Source organism: Notamacropus eugenii, chromosome Y (assembly GCF_028372415.1).
Source record: "Notamacropus eugenii isolate mMacEug1 chromosome Y, mMacEug1.pri_v2, whole genome shotgun sequence".
NCBI lineage: Eukaryota > Metazoa > Chordata > Mammalia > Diprotodontia > Macropodidae > Notamacropus > Notamacropus eugenii.
In genome coordinates, this window is record NC_092880.1 from 13,666,594 (window position 1) to 13,693,091 (window position 26,498).

Below are 26,498 nucleotides of genomic sequence, written 5' to 3' on the forward strand. Positions count from 1 at the left end.
ATGTAAGTACCATAGTTGGGAGATGGAAATGGAAATGTGTCTCTCTCTCTGTCTGTTTCTTTCTCCCTTTCCTTCTCAATTTCTCTATCCTAAGACACTATAAAAATAGATGTAGATATTAATGCAGAAGTGTATATATATACGAGTGCATATATAAATTTACACATATGTGTATATACTTACACTAATTTACACACTACATATGTGTATACATGTGTATGTCTATGTATCTACTGCCCTTCACACAACTTCCTAAAGTCCACTCAGATAACCACAATTAATGTTCCTTATATTCAGAATTCCATTTTCAGTCTTTAACTTCCCTTCTCTTCCTCCTCTCTTCCTTCTCATTCAGCTAAAGGCTTAAAAGTGGGAGAGCCAATCCTGATGAGAAAGCATAGTAAGACAGCTCTGACGAAAGAAGTGTTATCTTCACCTTTTTTGTAGTGCATGCCCCATCAGAAGTCCTTCAAGCAGAGATTCTCTCTTTTCCATTCCCTTTCCCTGAAGGAAATGGGAGTTAGCAGCAGAAGCACATAGCCAGATCCAATGCATCAGGAGTTCATTTTTACTCTCTCCTCTCTGGATTCAATGGGCTTTTACTCCTGATTACTGAACCTTTCATATTCCATTAGATCAACAAATATCTGAAACCCTTAAAAGGGACAAATGAGATACTCAGAGTGTCTGGACCTTATATTTTCATTTTAATCAGGAGAACTGTGGGGGGAAGAGAGGGACTAAATTGATCTAGGGGTCCCCGATCAACCTCTTCCCCCCAAATAATTGCCAATATCATCACCATCATCATAACTACCACTCATGTAATGCTTACTAATATATGATATATAATATGTACAATTATAATACGTTATATATATTTTAATATATAATGTAAGCACTTTATAATTATTATCTCATCTAATCTCACAACAACCCCTGAAAATAAATGTGACCATTATCTCCATTGTGCAGATGAGGAAATCAAGGCAAACAGAGGCTAAATGACTTGACCAGAGTCTCACAGCTACCAAATGTGTATGGCCAGATTAGAACTCAGGTCTTCCTGACTTCAGGCCCAATGCTCTAGACACTGTGCCTTCTCATGGTTCCAATTTCACATAAATTTGCTTATCTACACGTGTTATTTCCCCCAAAAGAATACATGATTCTTGAGCATCAAGACTTGCTTTTTGCCTTTGTATCCTCAATGCTTAGCATAGTACAAGGCACTTACTAAATTATTATTGAATAAAAGAGTGAATGAATGAGTGAAGTGTTCTAATTCATTTCAATGTGTTCTCCAGAACTGTAGCTTTATTTACAACAAATTTCTCCATATTCTAACTCTTCTTTCTTTTTACTGATTTCTTCTTACCATCTCTTTCTTTTCACCCATGAGTTCTTTCTTATGGACATTGAGTTTTCAGGGTTTCTAATTCCCAGAAGAAAGAATATGACTTCCCTCTTGGCAACATACTGACCTATCAAAGGTGGTATGATAAAAGAAAACGTAAGTTGACATAAGAAGTTTCATTCCGAAATATATGAGCATAATGCAAAATTCAGTGAATTCTTTATTCAAGGCTTTTATAGAGCCTACCAACCTGGACATTTTCCAAAGAGCTTTAAATTGTTGAGACATTTGAGATACATTACAATGTAATGTGCCAAGAATGTTCTATGAAATGGGCCTGTTAGTAGAAATAATTGAATGTCAAGTGCTTGAGGTTGGTTTGACAGCCTAACAGATACATGCAGAAGCAGGCAAGTTCAGTATAACTCATGTGCAGAGTTTTAGTAGCATGATGAAATAGACTACATAATGGTGTGGTTGAAATTGCTGCAACACTCAAATTCCAGTAGAGTCATTGAAATTTATAACAATGTTCCCCATCCTCAACCCTCCATTTTACTATGTTATGAGTCTTTTTCTTCATTTAAAACAAGTCATAGCTGGAAAGTTGAAACAATAAGGTAACAAACATTACCCCTTGTACCATTCTGCTACATTAATAACAATAATAATGATAATAGCATACATTTACATTTTTGGAGGCTCTTGGCAAGCATTGTATGACCTGTCACTCAATCATTTTTTTTAAATTTAGATTGTCATAATTAGAACTATCAAACTTGTCTACTTACAAATTATTTTTCAAAGAAAATGTTGATGACTCAAAATATTTACAGAAGTAATCATTCTAAAACATTATTTTAGTAAATATCTCTCAGGGTATGAATAGTAAACACACAAAATTCATAGATTGTCACATATATCTGAATCAGAGGAGCAACATCCACATTTTAAAGGAGTATACTGCTTAGAAAATAAATTGCAACCTTAACAGCATTTCCTTGGCTTTATAGACATGAATTATTAGCGTAACTATTTAAATATATTTTATACTACTATGACATCATGCAACATTAAGAATTCAGATTGTTGAAAGGCACTTATTATTATAAGTTAAATCTCACAAATTATGTGATTTTATGCAACATTGAAGATATGAAAGAATGTACATGTTATTTTTATGTCTCCAACTTCAATAATGATGTTGGTCATAAAAAATATACTTTGGAGAAATGTTTTTTCTTTCTTCCCTCCCCCCCTTCTTACCCATTTCACTTTGGGTTTTCTTTACTAAGCCTTAATTTTGAATAGCTCTTATGATATATTCCTACAGTTGCTTTAAAGCATCACTTTTGTTTACTATTTCTCAGACAAAATTGATAAACATGGGACCAATTCACTGATGTTCTCTAAGAAAGAGAGTTGATGTGTCAGAAAGCTGAATGCAGATAGATTAAGAGATTTAGAATTATAAGGAACTTTAGAAGCCATGTGATCTAATGAAACCATTTGCTGTACACATGAAAAACCTCTAAGAGATGAAGTTATTTGTCCACGGTCACATAAGTGGTAAGGAGTTATGATTTGAGTCAGATAATAATTTCAAAATTGCATCTAGGTGGTATAGTGGAACCAATCATAGTAATTAGAGTCAAGAAGATCTGAGTTCCAATTTTACCTTAAACTCTTATTAGCTGTGTTCTGGGCAAGTCACTTAATTTTACTCAACCGCATTTTCTTCATCTGTAAAACGTGGATAATAATAGCATTTACCTCTTTGTGAAGATCCAATGAGAGAACCTATGAACAATGCTTTACAGACCTTAAAATTCTATATAAATGCTAGCTATCAAATCAAAATCAGCAGAATGCTTGACATGTAGGTGGCATTTGACAAATGCTTATTGACTGATTAGAAACCAATATTACTATCTCTTTTGGCCATAGACTAAAAAATAATAGCATTTATAGTTTGAAGAAAGGTTCAATAGTGGTACATTTACCCTGTCTGATTAAATGAGTTTGTGTGTAGGTCAGGGGGAAAAGACAAGTTATTGTAGGAACATGATTTTCTTTGGCATATTGCAAAAGCACCTACCACTTTCCCTGTAAGTATAAAAGCATCCATATCTTTCTTTCAGCATCCTCTTTTGGAGAAGGAGTTGAACTATGGCCTGAATGATCTGTCATTTGTTGTTCTAATTCAGTCATTTTACTGGTGTCAAACTCTTTTTTTCCCCATTTGGAATTTTCCTGGCAACGATACTGGAGTGGTTTGCCATTTCCTTCTCCAGCTCATTTTATAGATGAGGAAACTGAGGCAAATAGTGTTAAGTGATTTTCCCAGGGTCACACAACTAGTCTGAGGGCTACAGTCTTCCTGACTCCAGGCCCAGCACTCTATCCACTGTGGCATCTAGCTGCTCGGATTTGTCATTCACTATGGATTTATTTTTCATTGATTAAGTTTCCTCTATTAGACAGCCCAGTATGCTGCCTTGTTTTAATAATGGACATACACAATGACAAGTATAAATGCATGGTGATGATCCTGGGATTGAATATCTAATTAGTTTCCTATGTTCTAAAATAGCATCGGGATGATTGTTTTCTGATTCTTTCTAGTATGTAGAATGTTGTCCTTAGAGTCAGAGGCACCTGAGTTCAAATCCTGACTCTAATACTTAGTGGCTACACACTTATTAATGTGACCCTGGGCAAGTCATTTAACTTCTATCTTCTTCAGTTTTGTCATCTGCAAAATGATTATAATACTAGCACTTACCTCCCAGATTTGTTCTGAGGATAAAATGTGTAAAGTAACTTTCTAAAACTTGAAACACGTGATAATAGTAATATTAATAGTGACAATAATAGCTAACATTTATACAGTGCTTCAAAGATATCAAAGGTACTTCACATATGTTAACGCATTTGATCCTCATAACCCTGTTAGCTAATAGCTAAGTACTATTATTATTATTATTGTTATCCCCACTTAACAGATGAGGGAATAGAGACAAAAAGAGGTTAAATGACTTGCCCAGGGTCACACAACTAAGTGTCTGAAGTAGGATTCTAACCATCTTTTTTCTGATTGCAAGGCCCACATTCTCTCCTTTTGGCCACCCTGCTGCCTCATAAATAGATGTTAACTCTATTACTAGTGGAATTAGTATTCATAGGATCAGTTTACTACAAATAGCCTTAAATTTTTATTTTCTTTACATTCCTTAATTAGGAGATACATACTTTTTTAAATTAACGTTTAAGCACTGAGACAGATTCCAGCTAAGCTATAACTTAGTAGAGAAGTCTTAGGGAGAGTTACCTAAGGTACACAGAGATTAAGCGATTACCCGAGGATTGAACCTTTCTTTCTGAATCTGGCCAGTATTCTATCTACTGTATCATACTATTTCACTACTCTTTTTTTTTTTTTTTAGGGAAAAGGGAAATGGCATTGAACCTAAAAGCATCTTTGCTGACACAATCATGTGGAACTAGGCTATTTTGAGAACATACCCACATATTATTACAGCAGTATAAATATATTTCATTTTAAAGACATAGAATACATGACTAGATTCTAGAAGTGTCCTTTTCAGATGTAAGGATCATGCTCATCATATGAATCATGTTGATGACTCCCAGTTTTACCAGAATTAACTTATGATTAAATTGGAGCTTTTAAAAAACATCATTGTCTTTGTGGTGTCAAGTTATTTGTACGGAGATGACTTAGTGACCCCTATGAAAACATGGTTTGAGGTCCCTCTTTAATTTTAAGGTATTATTGGTGTTTATTTTTGGAGATATCTATGACTATCTAAGGAGGAGTCAGTATCTAGTGGTAAATGAAAAGAATCTGTTGCAATCTGTTACGAGATTTCCAGTTTTGTAGCTCATGTGGACCTTTGCAAACACACATGACCCTTTAGACCTTACTAGAACTTCTTGTGTCTTATGATTTTTTTTTTCCAATCTGGACTGAGAGAGCTAAATGATTAAGATTTATAGAACAGATTCCAAATACTTCTTCAAAATAATTCAACTCGATAATCATTTATTAAGTAACTACAGTTTACAAAGACTCACCTAGGTTAAATAGGATATAAAGATAGAAAACATTAAAGGGTCCATGGCTTGAAGTAGTACATAACTTCTATTCTTAGAATTGAGCCATCTCAGTCACTAAGATAAATCATTTAACCTTAAAACAGAGTTTAGGAGAAAGACCTTTCAGGTCCCAGGCTCCCATTGGAACAAAGAAGAGACAAGGGTGAGATTCAATCCAGAACAAATACCACTCCTGAGGGGGGATCTGAATTAATGGGATTTTGTTCTAGCACTTACAAATTTGAGAAACTGCTAATAATAGCATTGAGGAGTTATAAAGTTCTTTAAGGTTTACAAAGTGCCTTTTATATGTTAACAGAGTTTTCCTTATAACAACCCACTGAAATAGGTGCTAGTTTTATCCCCATTTTACGGATTAGGAAAGAAGTTGACAGAAATTCAGTGACTTGGCCACTATCACATAGTTAGGAAGTGATTTAGGTAGGATTCAAACTCAGTTCTTTCCGATTCAAAAATTCAGTACTTGTTCTACTGTACCACCTAGCTACCTCTCTGCAAAATTCTTCATTGTTCTTCCAACACTTTACAACTATGAGCTCTCTAATGGGAATAGCCAAAGATGTCTGAAAAAGGTGTCCAGTAATATGGAACTGCTCTAATTTAAAGTTATGTTGTTAAGATATTGAACCTTACTTTTTAAAATAACTAATGCAGTGAAATAATATTTTCCATTTCTGTTGCACTTTTTAACCTTTCAAATCACTTTACATATATTATCTCACATGATTCTCATAAAAGCCTTTAGAGATATGCAGGGTAGATATTATTATCACCATTTTCAGAGATAGAAACTGAGGTAAAGAAATACAACATGATTTGCTTAATTAGTTAGTGGTAGAGTGAAAAACTAGGTCTACTGACTCCTATCCAGTGTTTTATTCCCAAGCAACTACAGTGAAGCATTGACATAAATTCCCACTTTAACATTCTTTTTCTAACTTGATGGATAGTTAGTTCTTAAGGGTCAGATTGTTAAAGCTATTTTTTCCTGAGTTCATAATTATCTTAGTTGCATGCACAATTTGGGTAGTTAAGTAATTATCTGATTTGCACATGTAAATGCAGTAATCGTTGGTGCGTAAAAATAAAGTCCTTTAAACATTAAGCCTTGGGGGGAAACAAATGATCAGAAAATCAAAATGCCTGTGGTTCCTAGTAGGGGTAACTATGATCAGAAAACTTTGCAAGGAGTTACTAGATTTTAAGATGGTAAACAACCGACTTCAGCCTAGAGGAATCCATACATAATTCTCCACCAATTTACTCACAGAATCTCAGCGCTCAGAAGCCAAATAGTCCCACACATATTTGAAAAAAAAAAAACCCAAAACAACTAAATCCATGTACAAGATGCCCAAGAAATGCTCATCTATCCTTGTCTTGAAGTCCTCCAGTAAAGGGCAACTCATTAGCTCTTGACAAAAGAAATTTCTCCTTTGGAAAGTTCTAATTCTTAGGAATTTTTTCTTTACATTAAACCTAAATTTGTCTCTGCAAATTTGCCCATTGCTCCTAGTTCTGCCCTTTTAGCCAAACCAAATTCAATCTTTCTACAACATGATGACCCTTTAAAAACTCAAAGACAGCTAGCAGATTTCCTCTAAGTCTTTTCTTATAAACATCCCCAGTTCATTTAATAATGATCTTGAGTCTTGTGAACCTGAATCCCTTCCCAATCCTGTTTGCCTTTCTCTGAAGACTTCATTTTATCATTGCCTTTCCTAATATATGTCACTAAGAAATAAAAATAATATTCCAGATCTGTATGACTAGGGCAGAACTCAGTGGGATGATGGCTATCCAAGTTTTGGACACATGCCTCTCCTCACATTGACTAAGATTGCATTAGCCTTGTATCATCAATCCTTAGTCCATATCAGTGTCTGGTGATAATGTTTAATATAAAATTTTGGAATAATCTCTTTGTTCTCTCTGAAACAAACTCAGAGAATGCCTCTTCCTATGTCAGCAAGGGCCAGCCGGAGCTGACTCTGCATTCCTTGGAGACCTTTAACCTATGACATATCTTGAATAATGGGTCTTTCCTTTGTATCTTATTATCTATAGACACATACTATGTTATGACATATCTTGAATAATGGTAAAGAAAATATAGACATCTTAGGTCATAATTTCTATTGAACATTGTTTGCCCTTTCCTGCATCAGTTATCTGTTTGGGGCAGGAAGCCTGCCACTTACTAGTGGTGGGATTTCCTTACCACCTGGGACATATGTTTGCCCAGCTTGGAATCTCAAGACTTGACTGACATTGCTTTGTTAATTGTCCTGTCTTGCTGAATTTATGATTTGTTCAACTGGGAGAGTTCCTTTCTCACGGCAAAATGTATATAAGCCAGAAGATTTCTGCACTGGGTAGCCAGAGCATTTCTGGCTCCATAATGCATTATGTAACTGTTTTCTTTATGGGGAATTGACCAATTAATTAATTAAATCATAAAATGTATGCAATTAGCCTGTTGCCTTTCTTAACCAAGTTTTCAGGTCAACACTGGCATACAGTAGAAATTTAATAAATGCTTATTAATGTAACTTGACCTAGCTTTCTTGCCTGTCATTTCAGTGTTGTATTACAATGAACTTGTAATCTACTAAAACTTTTACATCTTCTTCAAATGAAGAGCTTTCTAGCTATGTGTCTCCTATTTTGCTTTGGTGAAGTTGATTTTTTTAACCTAACTTTGATACTTCTAGGGTTGGCCCTGTGCTATTGTACAGCCAATTTGATATTCACAGCAGCCATGAATATGCCAGCCCAATTCTGAATTGAGAAATACAACAGACGCTTCACATGGAAGACGGAACCAAAACATTTATTCAGACACCAGAAAGTCAAATCTATCATAGCAAGAAATTTATGTACAATTACATTGCAGGGGGCAACACCAGCCCCAAGTCTTCCCAAGGTTTCCACAAACCAGCTCCCTTAAACTAAATCACAAACAAGCTTGCTCACTCACACTAACCAGCTGCCTGCTTGCCAGCATCCTTCAGTTCTCACTGCTCTCTCACTAATTTCCCCTTAGCTCTGCTCTAGCTCTGCCTTTTCCTGTTCTGCCCTGTGATGGTAATGAGATTAAAGATCTTCCCCACCCATTAAGGGGCCTACTCATTAAGGGGAGTTTGATTAGGGGAGATTTGTAGGAAGGCCCAAATCTTTTGTTAAGGAGGCACTGTTTTTCTAGGGTTGTGTTGCCCTCTGCCTCTGAAAAGTATATAAATACACTGAAGTGAGGTTTTGTTTTGGGGTTTACTCACTGGAAGTGTTTGTTTGGCCAGAGGAGACTCTGGGCAGCTACTAAGAAGCCCCTCTGGCTTTGAGACTTTGAAAACCCAGATGTTGGTGCCTCTGTCTCTGGTAACTATGTATATGTGGTCAGACAGTTATCTGTCTATTGATCTGTGATGTATATATTGCTTACGGTCAGACAGTTGGAAGCCCTGTCTATCAATCTCTCTGAAGTTCAGGGTGCTGACTTTTTCCCTTGAACTAAGTGAATGATAAATGTGCTTGATTAAAGTGGATTTTTGACCCCTCAAAAGTTGTTTTCCTTTTATAAAAGCAGATCTAAGAACCTGTGCAGCAGGTCCTACTGTGTATGCCAGGGTCCTTACTATTTCAGCAAACTCCTCCCATGTGACTCAGACTTCCATGTGACGGGTCACACGAGTCTATTCATGAATGGAAAAGATCTTCCCATTCCAATTACCATTATAGCTGTTTAACATTGGCACTAATGACTGAAATAAGGGGACAGGGGGCATGTCTACCAAATCTGCAGATGACATGAAGCTGATAGTGACAGCTAACACACTAGAGGACAGCATCAATATTCAAAGTGATCTTGGCAGTCTGGAATACTGGACCAAATCTAAAAGATGAAATTTAATAGATACGTATGTAAAGTCTTATACTGAAGTTCAAATCCCCCTGTACTCTGCTCAGATCAGACCACATCATGAAATTTTCATTTAGTTCGCAACACAATATTTTGGGGATGACCCCAATGACCTAGTGTCCAGAAAAGAGCCACCTGGATGATGAAGGGCCTTTATTCCATCCTATATGAGAACTGATTAATGAAACTGAGGATATTTAGCTTGGAGAAGAGAAGACTTTTGGTTGTGACATGATTGCTGTGTAAATGTTTGGAGTGCTTTATGAATAAAAAGAAATTGTATCCTGCTTGGCATCAGAGGCCAGATCTATAAAAAATGGGTGGGAATTTCAAAGGGACAAATTTAGGATTCATGTAAGGAAGATAATCCTAATAATGATAGCTTTCCAATAGGCTTCCTCAAGAGTTAACTTAACATTGGAAATCTTCAAGTAAAAATTGTATGACCACTTGTCAGAGTGAATTCATTTTCGGGTATTCACTGGACTGAATGATCTCAGGGGTCTTTTCAAATCACAAGATTCTATCAGTTTTTAGTAAAGTATGAATTCCTTCACCACTCCCATCTTGCTTTTGTCACTGCTAAGTAGATCAGGCCTGCACAACATACCGCCGAAGGATGACAGCCTGACGATAGTTGGTTGCCACGTGTCATGTGGCAGTCTAAAAATATGCTACTTTCCTTCTTGAATCATGCTCAATGATACAAAATAGCCTTTTAAGGTTCCTCTCTAAGACGGGAAGTTGAAGAATAGGGATTGACTTTCATCAACTTAGTAGTTTCCTAACTAGCACCTCGCTATTTCAATGAGATCAAAGATATAAATTAAAGAAAAAAAATTTCTTGTTCATTCTTTAATCTGAGTGCCATGTTAACCCTGTGAAGCAGGTACTATTATTTTCACTCATTTCACAAATGAGAAAACTGCAGCTCAGAGATGTTGTGATGATATAAGACTAATACAGAAACTACAAATGACATGCACAGTGTGTATTATAAGAGAGATGTGGACAGAATAAAAGAGAGAGAGTGAAAAGAAGAGAGAGAGAGACAGACACAGAGACAGAGACAGAGACAGAGACAGAGACGGAGAGAGTAGCATCTTATTGTGGAAATATAGAGGAGACCAAAGAAGGCTTCAAGGAGATGGCACCTGAGGTGGTTCTTGAGAAATTCGCAAGCAGAGAAATATAAGGGAAGCATATTTCAGATGAAAGTAACAATAAGATAAGAGATACAGATGAAGGAAGCATGGGGTCTGTTTTGGAAATATTGAATGCTTCGATGGGACTGGTATAAAATGTTTGTGTAGAAGAGTAGTGGGAATAGAAATCTGAAAGCTAAATAAGTACCATAATGTGCAGTCCTTGAATGTCAGGCTGAAGAGTTCAGAGCTAAAAAAAATAGTTGAAAAGAACGGCATCATTGATGATTTTGGACAGCAACACAGAGTCGAGTATGATACAGCATTGTGCTTGATGTCAGGATGATCTGGGATCAAATGTCGCCTCAGAGAATGCGACTCTGGACAAACACATTTGAGGTTTTACCCCTAATATACGTACATTTGCTAATTAAAATTCCATGCATACACTATTGCATTAAACAATTATATATGATATAAAACTCATAAAAGTGAAAATGTTAAAGAATGAGAAAAAGTTGACAATGTTTTAAAGATAGTAGTGAGTGTTTAGATTTTATTGAGAAGAATCACTCTGGCAGCTGTGTAGATGGGAGATTGATTTGAGGCAAGGAGAGCAATTAGAAGGCTATTACAGTAGTGTGGATGAAACACGATAAGGGCCCTCCTAGGTGGAAGGAGGTTTTGTGAGTAGGGAGAAGGGGAAAAATGAGAAGTGATGTGGAAACAGAAATGAAAAGATTCAGAGACTAACTGGATATGTAGATTGACAGGGAGAGTGAGAAATGATAGAAAGATGGTAAAAAAGAAAAAAGGTTGTGAACCTGGGTCCCTTCTGCTGTCCTCAGTAATAAAAAAGTATGAAAGAGGGGTGAAATTTTGGGGAAAGATAATGAGATGAGATATGTGATTGGTCTAATGCTTGCTCATTCCTCTGTCCCCCCAGAAGAAAATTGGAGAGGCAGTGCTATACTCATTAGCCACTGGTCCTGAGCCCTCACTCAGGATATGTCTACTATAATAACTCATTATGGTGGGGGAGGTGGTGGAGAAGGGAGCTAGAAGAGGGTCAGGGAAGATAGGGCAGCAGTTAGTTCCTGAGCAGTTGATACCAGGAGCAAAGTTTGGTAGTTTAAACAATTAAAGGAAAGGGTAAAATGCAGGGAGGGGAGTTTTCCAGGAATTAGAGTAGATGTGATTGGGTTGGGAATAAACTTTACTACTTGCTCTTATAGGGATGGTGGGACAGAACTCATCTTCACATCCTCAGGCTGATTGATCACATGATCACAAATCCCTTAGGGTCAAGTCATGGACCCTAAGGATCGCCTGCTCCCCTTTTGGAAACCACTGCCCCACAGGCTATCTAATCCAACCTTTTCTTTTACAAATAGAAAATGAAGCCCGGGAAGAGCTTGTGACTTGTCCAAAGTCACGCAAGTAGGCAGAACTTGACCCCAGATCTTTTGACTTGAAATGCCCAAGAAGTGGTCATCTGGCCTCCATTTGAAGATCTCTAGTAAGAGAGAAGATACTGCCCCAGAGCCAAACTCATTCACTTTTGGAGAGCTGTAAATTTTAGGAAGGGGCTGCTAAGTGGTGCAATGGATAGAGTGCTGGGCCTAGAATCAGGAAGACACATTCCTAAGTTCACATCTGGCCTCAGACACTGACTAGTCATGTAATGCTGGGCACACTTACTAGCTATGTAACCCTGGGTAAGTCACTTAACCCTGTTGGCTTCAGTTTCCTCATCTGTAAAATGAGCTGGAGAAGAAAATGGCAAAGTACACCAGTATCCTTGCCAAGAAAACTCCAAATGGGGTCACAGAGTCAGACCCAACTGAAATGACGGGACAGCAACAACATTTTAGGAAGTTTTTGGGTTTTTTTTTTCTCATATCAAGCCTAAACGTTTCTCTCTTTAACCTCCACCCACTTCTCTTAGTTCAGCCTTCTGGAGCCAGACTGAACAAATCTAATCCTATATGACAGTTCTCCTCCGTGCAGAACACTATCATGGGACCTGGGCAGAAACATTAAAAAGGAGAAGAAACAGTTGCAGCTTTTACAGAATTTCTATTCCTGAAGAGAAGGGGGAGCTGGAGGCATGAGGAGGTAGAGAGCGTTCACTAGAGGAATCAGAAAAGGCTTGATGAGAGATTAGCACCTGAGCTGAGCTGACCAGGAGAGGTGAAGGTGAGGAGAGAGAGTGTTCTAAGCAGGAGAGACAACCAGGCCAAAGGGGAAAACGCAGAGTCCTCGGAGGGACCTTCTGCCCAGCACAGCACAAATCACTGGACAGGATGCCAGTGCCTAAAAAGGGAGGGAGTTTAGGTTCACACAGTAAAACGTCTCCCTTCTCACTCCAGACGCTGAGCCCTTATCTCAGGCCTCCATACTCTGCCATGCTATTCAAAGATAAATGCCCTGTCCGAGGATTTTACAGGAGGAGGACTCTGGTGGCAGAAGCCACAGCAGCAGCAGCAAGCTCAGTCCCTGATGGCTTTTTCATCAGAAAATGACCAGCTGCAATAGCTCTGCTTTTAGCCCTTTATTATGTGGCCTCATCAGAAACCACCTCCCAACAGGTCACCATTTCTTAATTAGGCAGGGGGAGTTTTAAATGTCATCTCTTTGCACTCAGCAGGCACTAGGTCAGACAGAATCTTCCCAACCTCCAGCTTGTGTTCACACAGCTTCCAACAGTTCACAAAGCCAAAGGAGGATCAGAAGCCTATCTGCCAGCCAAAAGGGGGAGGGAGAGGAGAGAGAATTTGACAGAAGGTTATAATCAGCTGCATCTGAAAAAAAAAAAACAAACCCCACCCTTCTCATCTGTTTTTGAGCATCCATGTTTCAACAAGATGTTCCCATTTCTTGAAATCCGGGTGAAGGAAAAGGTAGACAAGTGGCATGTTTGTGGTTTAATTAAGACTCAACTAAGGATCCAACGTAACTCAGCTTATGGGACGCCTGATGGACCCTCCCTCCTTCTCTACATGTGACATGCTCAGGGAGCAAGAGCAGGCCCAGTGGAGAAACATGGTGGAGAGGAGGAAGGCCAGGGTGTGGGAGATGCAGCACGGTGTGTGGCAGCTGTTCACAGCAAATACTATTCTAGCTCATGGCTATGTATTCCAACTCTGTTGGAAAATTACCTCCAAATAACAGATCATGAAAGAGCAACCCTGACAAGCCCTATAATTTAGTCCCAAGAGGAAATTCTTCATTCATCAAGTGTACGGGAGCCTAAATTAGTTCTTTACCCAAGTGTGCCCTGCTTGGCAATTTTAACCAAGTGTGAGCCCTACCTTGGGGATAAACTTTGCCAGAAGCAAGAGTGCCCAAGCTTCCCACTGGTGCCCAGCTGGGTCAGGTCACAAATTGTGTGCCATTGTTCAGAACCTTGACAGGTTCTTGGGAGATGATCTTATTTTTTGGTTTTTGGTCTCTATCTCTCTCTTTTTTTTTTTAAACTGCACATTTTTGGGGGTTTGTGGGGAATGACTGAATCTGCTTCTTCTCAGTCTGAGGTTGCTGGATAAGTGCTGCACAAGGCGACTGAATACACACTTGCCAGAAGTACTTGGTGGAACAGGAGCTAAATGTAGCTTCTAAAAGAAAAAAATGTATTTCCAGTTTCCTGCTAAGTCTTGAAAGTGTTATAAAAAAGTAGAGGTTTTTTTTGAATTGACCCATACCCTGAAGTCCATTGCCACAACTGTCGGAGTCATTGGATAAAAGCTCCAGGGGGCCAAGGGACAGATGGGTGTGTTTGGGCAGATAGCGTTCTTTCTTTCGGTTGGTTTTTCATTTCTTTGTGGACATTTCTTTTTTTTAATTAGGAGGTCAGTAAATCCTCCAGCAACACAAAACATTTCAAGGAGTCTAAAAATATGCCAGTATTTTTCTTTGTACCTAATCAACATGTTGCCTTAAAGAAGGTGTTTTTATACTCCTTTTATTAAAGAGGTGTGAAAATAGTGCTGGGTTCAAACTCTGCATAAGCTAATTTGGTACATTCTGATTTTGTGCCATTTCTATCTTTTTAACTTACAGATATGACCTAGGAGATTGAAATATTTATGTGCAGATTAACAGTTTTCTGATTTCAAAATCTATATGATAATCTGAAAAAAAAGATAACATTTTTTTCATGTCTGTCCTTGAGCAGAAAATTTCCCGAATCATTAAGGTTTTATTTCAGTCTTTTAACTTATTATTGCATTTACAATGGAAGTTACCGTTTTAAAACTTGGGGGGGAGTTTACATGTCAAATTATCCATTTTATTTTTGTCTTAGATTTTTGAAGTGCATAATCCCTTTATTTTTATTAAGTGCTATTTTTTTTTTTTTTTTTACTTTCTGATGATTTTTTACCATGGTCCAACTTGCCATAGTGGACAGATTTCTGAGTTGGGGCAGGAAAATTTCAGTTCTAATATTGCATCTAAACAAACAAAAATGAGTATACAGTCACCAGAATTGTGTCCCTGGCTAGCCATAAGATGAAAAGGTCAATGAAATTTGCCATTATCTGTTTTTCAACCAATGTAAAAAAGTGCTGATAGAGCAAAACAACCCATGACCTAAAAGGCAGCTGAGTGCATAGACTGCATGCGCTTGAAGTGAGAAAAAACTGAGTTCAACTGTAGCCTGTGTGATCTCAGGGCAAGTTACTTAACTTTGATCTGCCTCAGTTTCTTCATCTGTAAATGGGGATAATAATAATAATAATAATAATAGGACCTGCCTCCCAGGATGGTTGTGAAGATCAAATGCCTTGACATATAATATGCACTTAATCACTTGGTAAATCTAAAGGAGTCCATGCGCTGTTGGGGAGGGTTAAAACATTTACACAGATGAGTAAACTTACAATACGAATCTAGAAAGATGGAGGGAGTGGGAAGAAATAGCTGTGTAGCTCAGGTGGGATTGGCCCCTGAGGTGAGCCTTGAAAGAAGTCTAGAATTCTGAAAGGCCAAGATGAGGAGAGAGTGCATTCCAGGCACAGAGACAGGTTTTGTAAATGAACCAAGAGCTCGGATGTAATGTTGAGTGTAGAGACCAGCTCTCAATGTAGTTTGCTTGGAATGTATAGTGGAGGAAGGTGAACAACATACAGTAAGCCTGGAGAGGTAGATTAGAACCAGAAAGTAGAACACTGTAAAATCCATGGTTGAAACACACAAACAAACAAGCAAAAAGTTTGGATTCTATCCTAGGGCAGGGGTTTGTAACCAGAGGTCTGTGAACTTAAAAAAAAAAAAAAAAAGATAACTGTTAATATAGAATTTGTTTCTTTTGTAATCTTATACATTTATTTTTAAAAAAATATTTTATTTATATCATTTTGAAGTCAACAAAATTTGGCCTTGAATTTCTCCCCTCCAATCATATTAAAAAAAAGAGAATATTTTAAAGGAAAAAAAGGGGACAAAGAGGAAAACAGCAATCAGCAAAACCGATCAATGCATAAAAATAAATCTGAAAATACATGTCAGTGTTCCACACATTTGAAACCGCCATTTCTACGAAGGAGTGGGGAGGATGTCTTCTCATATCTCTTATTTTTGACCATGCTATGGCCTTGTCATTTTGCAATATTCACTTTCGGTTGCTTTGTGGTGGTTGTGGTGGTGGTGGTTGTTTTTTCATTTACATTGTTGGGGTCATTGTGAAATTTTCTTGACTCTGTTTACTTCCCTACATTTGATCACATAAATCTTTCCGTGATTCTTTTTATTTATCATATTCGTTGTTTCTTATGGCATGGTAACACTCTATTCTTTCATCTGCTACAAATTATTTAGACATTCCTCTACTCAATGGGAATCTACTTTTGCTCTGTTCATTTGATTTGATGCATTTTAAAACATTCTTCTAATAATAGGTTTGATACAACTGCCTAAGAGGTCCATGATACAAACAAGGTTAAGGAACCTTATCTTATCTTATGTTATCTTAAAGATATCATGGTGAGAAATACACCAAGAAATACATCTATGCCTCCAGAAGACTATATTGTTTAACTATGAGGAAAATATTCTAGAGCAGATAAATAGGAGGCAAAAAGACAAATTGGGAAATTATTTGTGTGGTCCAGGTTGGAGGGGTTGTCTCTGCCTATTAGAATATAAGCTCTTTGACTGCAGGGACCATCCATTTTTTTGTTTTTTGATCCCTGGGGCTTAGCACAAATATTTAACTTTTTTTTCCATGCATACATTCTTCACACATGCAATTATTTCAGATTTGATCCTTATAATATCTTATAAGGTGGGTGCTATTCTTATCTCCATTTTTAGATAAGAAAACTGAGGCAAACAGAGGTTAAATGACTTGTCCAGGGTTACACAGCTAGTAGGTATCTGAGTGAGATTGGAACTCAGATTTTTCTGACTCAAAATCCACCACCATCTACTGCACCACTTTACTGCCAAAGGAAGATGTGTTGCTGAGGGTCCACAGTAAAATGAGAATCTCCAAGTAGCAACGGCTCATGGCTAAATCCTTGTGGCTAAGCATGTCAGGGAATTATAAAAGAAGAAACAACCTGTCCTAGAAAAGATGTCAAGGGATGAAATGTCTTCTGAAGATTCTTTTTTGAGCACCTGAAGATGAGACATTAAAAGGAAGAGCCTGGCTTTTAATCCGCACTTGGATGGGCTTCTGATTTTCCAAGCCTGAACTTTGTGCTTTAGCTACAGTCACATCCTGGAATCTCCCTCATTCCCTGTGGTCTTCTCATCCTGGTACATCCCTCTGCTATGCCAGCCCCCTTCTCGCCCCCTTCTCCTTCCTGCCGCTAGGGAAAACCATTTTGGGGAGAGGCCCAGTCCTGTCAACCTTCATTCCCCTCCTGGCTGTGCTTCCGACTTTCTGAGCTTTTCAATTTGCCCCCACAGTGGCTATCTTGCTCCCTGTCTCAGCCTGCCTGCTCCCTTTTATGTATAATCTTACCTAAATAATTACAGAAATACATTACAGCACAGAAATACGATGCAAAAATATATTAAAATATATCATGCTCAAAATACTAGAACTATCTTTTGTATTTGTATCTCTAATACTTAGCATAATGTCAGGCATATAGTAAGCACTCAATAAATGATTTTGCCTTGTCTGGCCTCCCTCAGTCATTCAAGCTAGAGTGTATGTTCCAGAGGGTATAGTGACAGAGGTGGGCAGTGGAGAATAGTGACTGAGACAGACTTGGGTTCAACTGGATAGTAATAAGAATGTGGCAAGATTTAGCAGGAGAGAGAGGTTTTTACTCTGAGCAACAGACTGAATCTCTTAGCATTCAGGAAGCAGGGGGTGGAAGTTTGCTCAAAATGGGACAAGGAAAGTACTGTTTGTTAGGGGAACTCATCTAATTGTGAAGTGAAAGGTGACCGTCTGATTCATCTCTACTGACTCGCCTAGCTGGATTTCATAGTGCCAGAAGATGTGGATTTGGCAGATAGGAATGGTCGACAATATGCGGTGATAGACAGCGCCTGTACAGTTGACAATGAGAGCCTGAAGGGTGATGTGGCATGGGAGTTTTTATCCCTAGTCCCTTTGGAGAGGCATTAGGATAGTGATGTAGAATTTCTTCTTTGCTGAGTCTTTTGGTAAGAAATCATTTTCAGGGAATAATTATTTATTTTGCAAATAGATGGTGCTTTTAAATAAATTTTCTAAATAATGAGATATCCTCATGTATTTAACAACATAGAGTTTGTTTGATTCTTACAAATTTCATTTAGGAACACCTACTTAGCCAGAAAAATATCAATTATTTAAAAACTAGATACGCTCATGACCAAATTTAGGTGTCTATAAGTTTAAAAAAAATCCAAACAGGAAAAGTGGAACATAGGCAAGAGGCCAGGTATGGTCATAGGGTCAGATTGCTAAATCTGAATTAGTGGTTTCATGAAAAACCTTGCCTGCCTACCTACAAATCCTGGTCTTGAAAAGGATTCAACACCTTGCAATGTAGACAAGGAGGATTTATAGAGAAGTTTTCATGACAAATGCCAATTAGAAAATCTCTGTGATACACAATCACAGAATATCTCTGTGACAGGTGGAGATCAACCAGTTCTAAGAGCATGTATTGAAGTCACTCTTGGTTAATAACAGAAAGACTTCATGATCCAAATAAGAAGCTTCATCAAAGGATTGAAGATCCTGAGCAAAAGGCAAATCAAAGTCATAAACCTGAGGAATCACAGGCTCTCAGAGGCCTATGGAATCTTGGGAGTCAAAGAGCCCAATAGTACCTCACTGAGAATGCCACCTACAATATTCTTTAAAAGTGATCATCCTATCTTTCCCCTAAGATCACAAAAGGGGAATTTACTACCTCTTGAAGCGATCTACTTCTACTTTTGTATAGCTAGACTTGTTAGAAAGTTTTCTTATTCCTTAGAGTTAAAATTTTCCCTTTTCATAGCATTATCCACCAAGTATAAAAAGAAATAATGCAAAGGCTATATATACTCTGGTGCAAGACTTGGAGCCAAGGAGACTTGAGTTCAATTCTCCCTTCTTAAATGCTAATTAGTTTTGTGACCCTGGACGTCATTAAACCTCTATAAGATTAATTTTCTCATCTATAAAAATGAGAACAATAAAATATTAGGTAAATTTAAATAATTTAATTAAAATAAAATATTAGGTAAGATAAATATGTAAAAACATATTTCATATGACTATTGTTGGGTTAAAACATGAGTGGTATACAAAAAGTACCTGGTAAAGTCTAAAACACTACATAGATCCTAGATAATATTTATATATTTACTTGTACAGTTAAAACTATTTTAGGAAAAAAGATACTTTTTTAAAGACACTTTGGCAATACTATTTGCTCTATTTTCTAAATAGTGTCTACTTGTGGTACATAGGCATTAGGGACTCATGTTCATGAGATTCCTGTCAAACTGCTAAGAGCATCTCATATGACTACGTAGAAGCATTTATTCCTCAAATATCCTTCAAAACTCGAGTGGCTACATGACTCAGGAGATAGAGTACTGAGTCTAGATTCAGAAAGACTCTTCTTCCTGAGTTCAAATCTAGCCTCCGACACTTACTAGCTATGTGACCCTAGGCAAGTCATTTACCTTAGTTGCCTTATGTGTAAAATGAGCTGAAGAAGGAAATAACAAACCACACCAGTATCTCTGCCAAGACAACCCCAAATGCGGTCATGAAGAGGTGACATGACTGAAAAACAACTGAACAACAATACTTCAGTAATACGGAATCACAGTCTTGGAGTTGGAAGAGACCTCAATGAGTATCTGGCTTAATCCGTGCCTCAACAAGAATCCCCTCTACCATGCACCTGAAAAGTGATATACCCACGTTTGTTTATAACTCAATTCAATCCAAATTAATTTGGCAACTCTTATCACACATAACGTACAAGGCCAAAAGCAGCTTGGCATACTGGGAAGAGCTACTTGTAGAGAATAATAATAGCTAGCATCCATATAGCACTTTAAGGTTGTTGCTAAATGTTTTTCATATACTATCTCATTTGATAGCCCTATGAAGTAGGTGCTCTTATTATTCCCATTCTACAGATGAGAAAATTGAGACTAGGAGGCATGAAGTGTGCAAGATGACACAGCTAGTGTCAGTTGAGACTTCAAGTCCTCCTGATTCCAAGGTGTCCTATCCAACGGGCCACTTAATTGCCTCAAATGTAGTGTCAATGACTTGTGTTGGGTTCTTCTTCAAACACGTATTTTGAGTAAGTCGTTTATTAGGCTATGTGTCCCAAGTAACTTTCAGTTGCAGTGCACTTTAAAATGCTATTTAAATGTTGTTATTGTTATGTTACATTGGTAGAGGGAGGTTCCTCAATCATCACTCCCAATAGCAATGAAAGTAGAGGCTCATTTCTTTAAAAATGTGCATGGAAGAGTATTAAATAGCTTAATGTATTATTTCTTCATAAAGTAACAAAAAGTAACTAGAATGGTTTATTAAATTAGGTACATTTTTAATAGATAATTCAACATATTCTCATGGGAATGTTGTGTTTCTCTTGGATCAATTGAAATAAGTGACTTTCGCAAATGTATTTTAACTTTAATATTTTGTGTATGGCTGGACAGCCATTGGGATACACACACCATACATACATACCTCACTTCAAGGTGTCCATCCCCAGTTTATTATGAATACATGCACTCATTCATTCATACAACAAACTATCTTAACCAAATGAACCATTTGGACTATTATGAATACCCTAATTAACTACAAAAGACATATGGAGAAAGAAGCTATCTGCATCTAGAGAAACAACTGATAACTAGAGGCATATATAAAATGATTGTACATGTATGTGTATGTATATAAATATACACATACATACATACACATACATACACGTATTTGTATCTAATGGTGACCATCTGTGCTGTGGGGGAGGAAGGAAAGAAAGAAATGTACATGATAACTTTTTATATATTTAAAAGAAATAGTAAGTTGTGCATCATAGACTTGCAGTTTCATGTGCAGTCATCTTTATATTATACAGTGCTACGGAAACGCTTGTTTTATTCCATAAATTAAAAATAAAATAAATAAACCATTAAAAGTGCCTGCTGTGTACAAGGTACCATGCTAGGTACTTTGCAGATACGAAGATAAATAAGATATAGTCAAGGATGTAATAGAGATAAGAAACATGTATCCTTCTTCCTCCAGAAAATAATTTCAATACAAATTAAAATATGATAAATGCATAGAAGTATAAACACAGTGGTAGAAGTTCAATTCTTTTATTTAAATAATATGACTTTACCGCATCAACTTTTCAAGTTAAATTGAGGAGGCAAAAGAAATGCCATTTTCTCTCTGATCATACACTTCAAAAATTAGTCGTTTGTAGGTATCAAGGAAACAAATATTCTTTTTTCTATTGGTGGGAATTTTTAGTAGAAACTCTAACAATATATCGCTGCATTAGGTTGGTTTCAATGGCACTCAGAATTCTGGAGGAAAACTTGTAGCACATCTGGAGACTTTGTTGAATGCCCATATGTTAGGTTCTCTTGAAGAAGAGGAGGAAGGGGAGGACGAGGACGAGAAGACAGAAGGAGAAGAAGAGAGTGCTGTTAGAAGTAATTTATTGTTAAATGTTTAAAAAGAACACAGCTGGTGTCAGATTCTAGCCCTGACCCATTGATAGCTCATGAGCAGTCATTTAATAACTGCCTGAATGACCTCCCATAATGGAGTATGAAAACACTACCCTTGACCTCTGAGAAGCACAGGCACATTTTCAAGGCTCGTCTCCTTTTTTGACTGTTTTCTGGCTCTCTTGCTAATGGGACACAAAAGGAGAAACAAAAGAAAATTGAAAGAAGCAGTAACAGAGCTTTCTGAATGAAGAAGTTCTTTTAACTGCTCAAGGATGGAATTTGAAAGAATAAGTATATTTATCTTCCTTCCCCTTTCCCCCATTTTAATACCTTAACTCCTGATTTTGGATATCTAGAGTATATCTTCTATCTAAACTCCTGATGGGGAGTGTTCACCAATAGTGGGCTTTGTTTAAAGAACTGAAAGAAAACTGTACAATCATTTTAACTTGCCAGTCTCAGTCAAAGCTCCTGCAAGAGGTAGCAGGAGAAGGAAATATCATTATTGTTCCTGATGCTGCTACATGATGCTTGAGATTGTAAGGTAAAAACAGAAGGAAGTTAAAGTTAATCTACTAGGGATTCAGGTGGATGGTGTTGGTAATATCAAGCACTCCCAGAAGGATGTCTTCTACCCATTGGAGCGACTTCACTGTTGCTTTGAGTTTACTCATTGTAAGAGCAGCAGGTTAAAATGTTTAAAGGAAAAGGGAATTTTGGAACCCTTATGCAAGGTGGCATGAATTAGCCTGGACTATTTTTAGTGTCTGGTTTCTTCAGAGGCTATACCAGTGTTATAGCTGTGAGGAGAATTTATAGGAACAACAGGGAACCTTACTGACGATTGGTAGGTGAAGTTTATTGAACTAAAATTCCATTCTCGGCAGACCAGCAACTGAGGAGACGACACATGGTACCTTCCTCACTAACTCTTTCAAAAGAAAGAAAGAGAGAGGTATCCCAGGGTGCAAACTCGGTTAAAATGGGGGCATACGGCATCCATCATCTTTTCAACTACAAAACCAGATCTTTTCACTGAATATTGTTCTCTGACTTGCAGGTCAGATGGAGGACGTGTGGAAGCTCACAGAGGGAAGCCATCCACAGGTTCATGTGCAGTAGGGGAATTTCCTCCTTCAGGAACAAACTTCACATACCTCTGCCCTGTCATGGCATTCCACTCTCACAGCATGCGGGGGGATTTTAGGGACCCTACATGGCTCCTGACTGAGTCTACAAGAAGTGATGTTGTACACAGTTTCTATGCATAGGAAACATAAACTACCAGCTACTGAGTCAGTGATACCCTGCTTGTAATGTCTTCTCTGCCCCCAACCTTGTCATCCTCTAACCCATGCAGCTGCAACCACTTAGCCCCCACCTGTGGGTACAGTCCTGATCTAGGCTTTCTAACCAATCCCATTTCTAGCTAGAGGAAATTACATAGTTCTACCCTCACCATCAAGTAAACCATGGAGTGAGTCTTCTAACCTTGTGCCTAAATTCTGAACTGATCTTTTGCCTGGCTACCCTGTGTCCAGAACAAGGCCTTGGATCCCAAATCCATTAACAACATCTATGTCTTGATAGAAATCACAAAATTTCAGAATTAGAAGAGACCTTCCTAATCTCAAACAAGACATTTTCAGTGAGTGATCATTCTGCCTTCAGTGAGTGGGATCCCACTGTCCTCAGAGACAGCCCTTTCCACTGTGGGATCATTTTATGTTATATTTCCCACACACACACACACACACACACACACACACACACACACACACACACACACACACACACCCCAAGCCTAAATTATTCCCTTTGCCATTTCCACTTATTGCTCCCAATCTGGCAACTGGACCAAACAATAACAAATCTAAATTGCCTCCTATATGGCAGGACGTCAAAGCCATAGATAGCTATCTTTTTGTCTTTATATCTTCTCTGCCAGTTAAACATGTTGAAATCCTTGAGGCCTTCCAGCATCCTGGCTGCCCTTCTACTTGTGTTTTCTAGACTCTCGATGTCCTTCATAAAATGTTTTGTGCCAAGCTAAATATGACACTTCAGATATGGTCTGACCAGGGAAGAATAAAGCAGATTTATCATATTCCTTGTTTTGGGTACCATGGAGTGTTTAATGGAGACAAAAATTGCAGTAGGTTTTGATTTTGAAATTTCACTATTTTGTTTCACTTCACTCAAACTTTGAAATGTTTTGCTGTTTACAGTTGAACTGCCATTTCACCAGACACCATCATCTTGTAACTTGTGAAACTGATTTTTAAAATTTCAGTTGTCAGACTTAACATTTTATCTCCATTAAATTTCTACTTATGCAGTCTTCCTAGCATCTTAGCCTGCTGACATCTTTTTGGATTTGGACTTTGTTAACTAGAATAATATATTTTTATTTGAGACATTGACAAAAAATGTTAAAATAATAACTTTAAATCCTAATCTATGGAGCCTTCTTCTAGAGACCCTTTCTCACTGTCCCATGCCTCATTCTTACTTACTCTTTGGGCCCAGTCATTCAACCACTTCCATTTATCTCCATCTTTTCTAAAAGTATAACCATAGAGACTTTGTCAAATATATGACTGGAATTTAATTTAACTACATTTACACCTTTCTCCTAGTCTACCTTTCTAACAATTCTGTTATATTAGAAACTTGTTAGTTTGATGTGACCTTTACTGGTGGAGCTATCTTTGTGATGATTGCTTCCTGTTTAGACATTCACCAATCATCTTTTTAATGATGTATTTTGGAATTTCACTAGGAGGTAAAGTTTCACTGCACTTTCCAAATAAAATCCCCCATTTCAAATCTGTGGCTCCTCTCTTGTTCTAGAGTTGGTCTCTGAACAGGAGCCTTTATAGCAAAGATCTCTGTTCCTTGCTGCTGACCTCTCTGTTACTAACTACCTGCCTTCTTGATTGTCTACCTATTGTCTGCTGCCATCACCTTCCATGAAAATACCCCAAGTACCATCTGCCTATCTTGTACTCCTAGACATTCTTGGCATTTTTATTGCCTGCTTCATGACCTCTTCCAGTTTCCTACACACAGTTCTTTCTATTCAGGCTCATCTTACCACCTAGTGAATCAGATTTATGATGCTTGCTGTCTCACACAGAGTATAGCATAGGTGAGCCAAGAATTTTGGAGAAGGGTTGTTTTCTCTCCTAATAGTAAGTACTGTATACTTATTTCCCTACTTATGGAAGAAGTTTAGAGTTCAGTTTTTCTAGTTACATTAGAAGCACATTTCCCCAAAGGCCCCCTGATACAAATCATAATTTGAGTCATTTCCCTATAATCCTTTGATATTGTGTCAGTTACCATATTTATCATTAATCCATCAGGATTAACTTTCATAAGTAAGAACACTGTTAAGAGCTTGAACTTCTATAATGACATTGCTTTGGAGAGAAGGATAATGTCTTTTTCCAAGATGTAAGGTGAAATTTACATATTATCTCTCTTTCCTTCTTCATTTCTCTGCCTGGAAGAGATTAACAATCTTAGTTACCATTGGACTAACTAAGTGAATGGTCTTCAGCTTCTGGGCTATGGACTACAACTGATGTGGAAAACTTTTCTAGTGACCCATTTAGTCATTCCCACTCACTTTGTGTATTATCTCCTCCTCTTTGCTTTATCTTTTTAATAGAGGGGATTTATAAGTCTGAGAAAAAAGAAAGCATCTCTCATGCTAGTCTTGTAGAAAAGATGGATAGATATGGGCTAGACAATAGTAAAATTGATTGATTTCAGAACTGGCTAAAAAGTAGTCATTAGTAGCTCAATGTCAACTTGAAAGGGAGTATCTTGGGGAGTGGCTTTGGGATCTATGTTTGGCCATATATTCTTTAGCATTTTGATCACTGACTTGGATAAAAGTATATATGATGTGATTGTCAAATTTGGAGATGATATTTAAACTGCAAGGGATAGCTAACACATCAGAGGAGTAAGGACTCCAAAACATCTTGATGGTTTCTAGTATTGGGTAAAGCATAATAAAAGGAAATACAACAGGGAGGAATGTATAGCTTTACATTAAAAGTAGAGCATAGTGTTGGTATACTTATTCAGGAATTTGTCTGGAAAAAAAAGAATCAGAGAGAATCAAACACTAGGAAAGTACCGGAAAGGTCTCATATAGATGAAAATATTTATTATAGTGCTTTTTGTAGTATTGAGGAACTGGAAAGAAAATAGCTTCCTATTAACTAGGGGAATAACTAAGCAGATTTTGCTACACAAATGTAAAGGAAGACTATTATGCTATGATAAATGATGGAAATGAAGGATACAGAGAAGTATGGGAAGACATGAACTGATGCAAAATGAAATAAGCAGAACAGAGGTGTTTACATACACATACTTATATACATACAACAACCATGTAAATGGAAAGGACAATAACAAACACCAAAATGAAATGCTGTGAAACTTTTTTGATTGATTTTGATCCCAGAGAGGAGAGATAAGAAGAAACTTCCCTTCTTCACTGAAGAGGTGGGGTAGTACCGGTATGGAACATCACATACACAATCCAACTCAGTTGGTGGACTGGTTAGTTTTATTGAACTATTTTTTTCTTTAACTTTTTTATTCTATGAAAATACTTTCTGAATAAGAGAAATGTAGATTAAGATATTAAGAAATGAAGATAATATAAGAGCAAATTATATCAATTAAAATTGGTTAGTTTTATTGAACTATTTTTTCTTTAACTTTTTTATTCTATGAAAATACTTTCTGA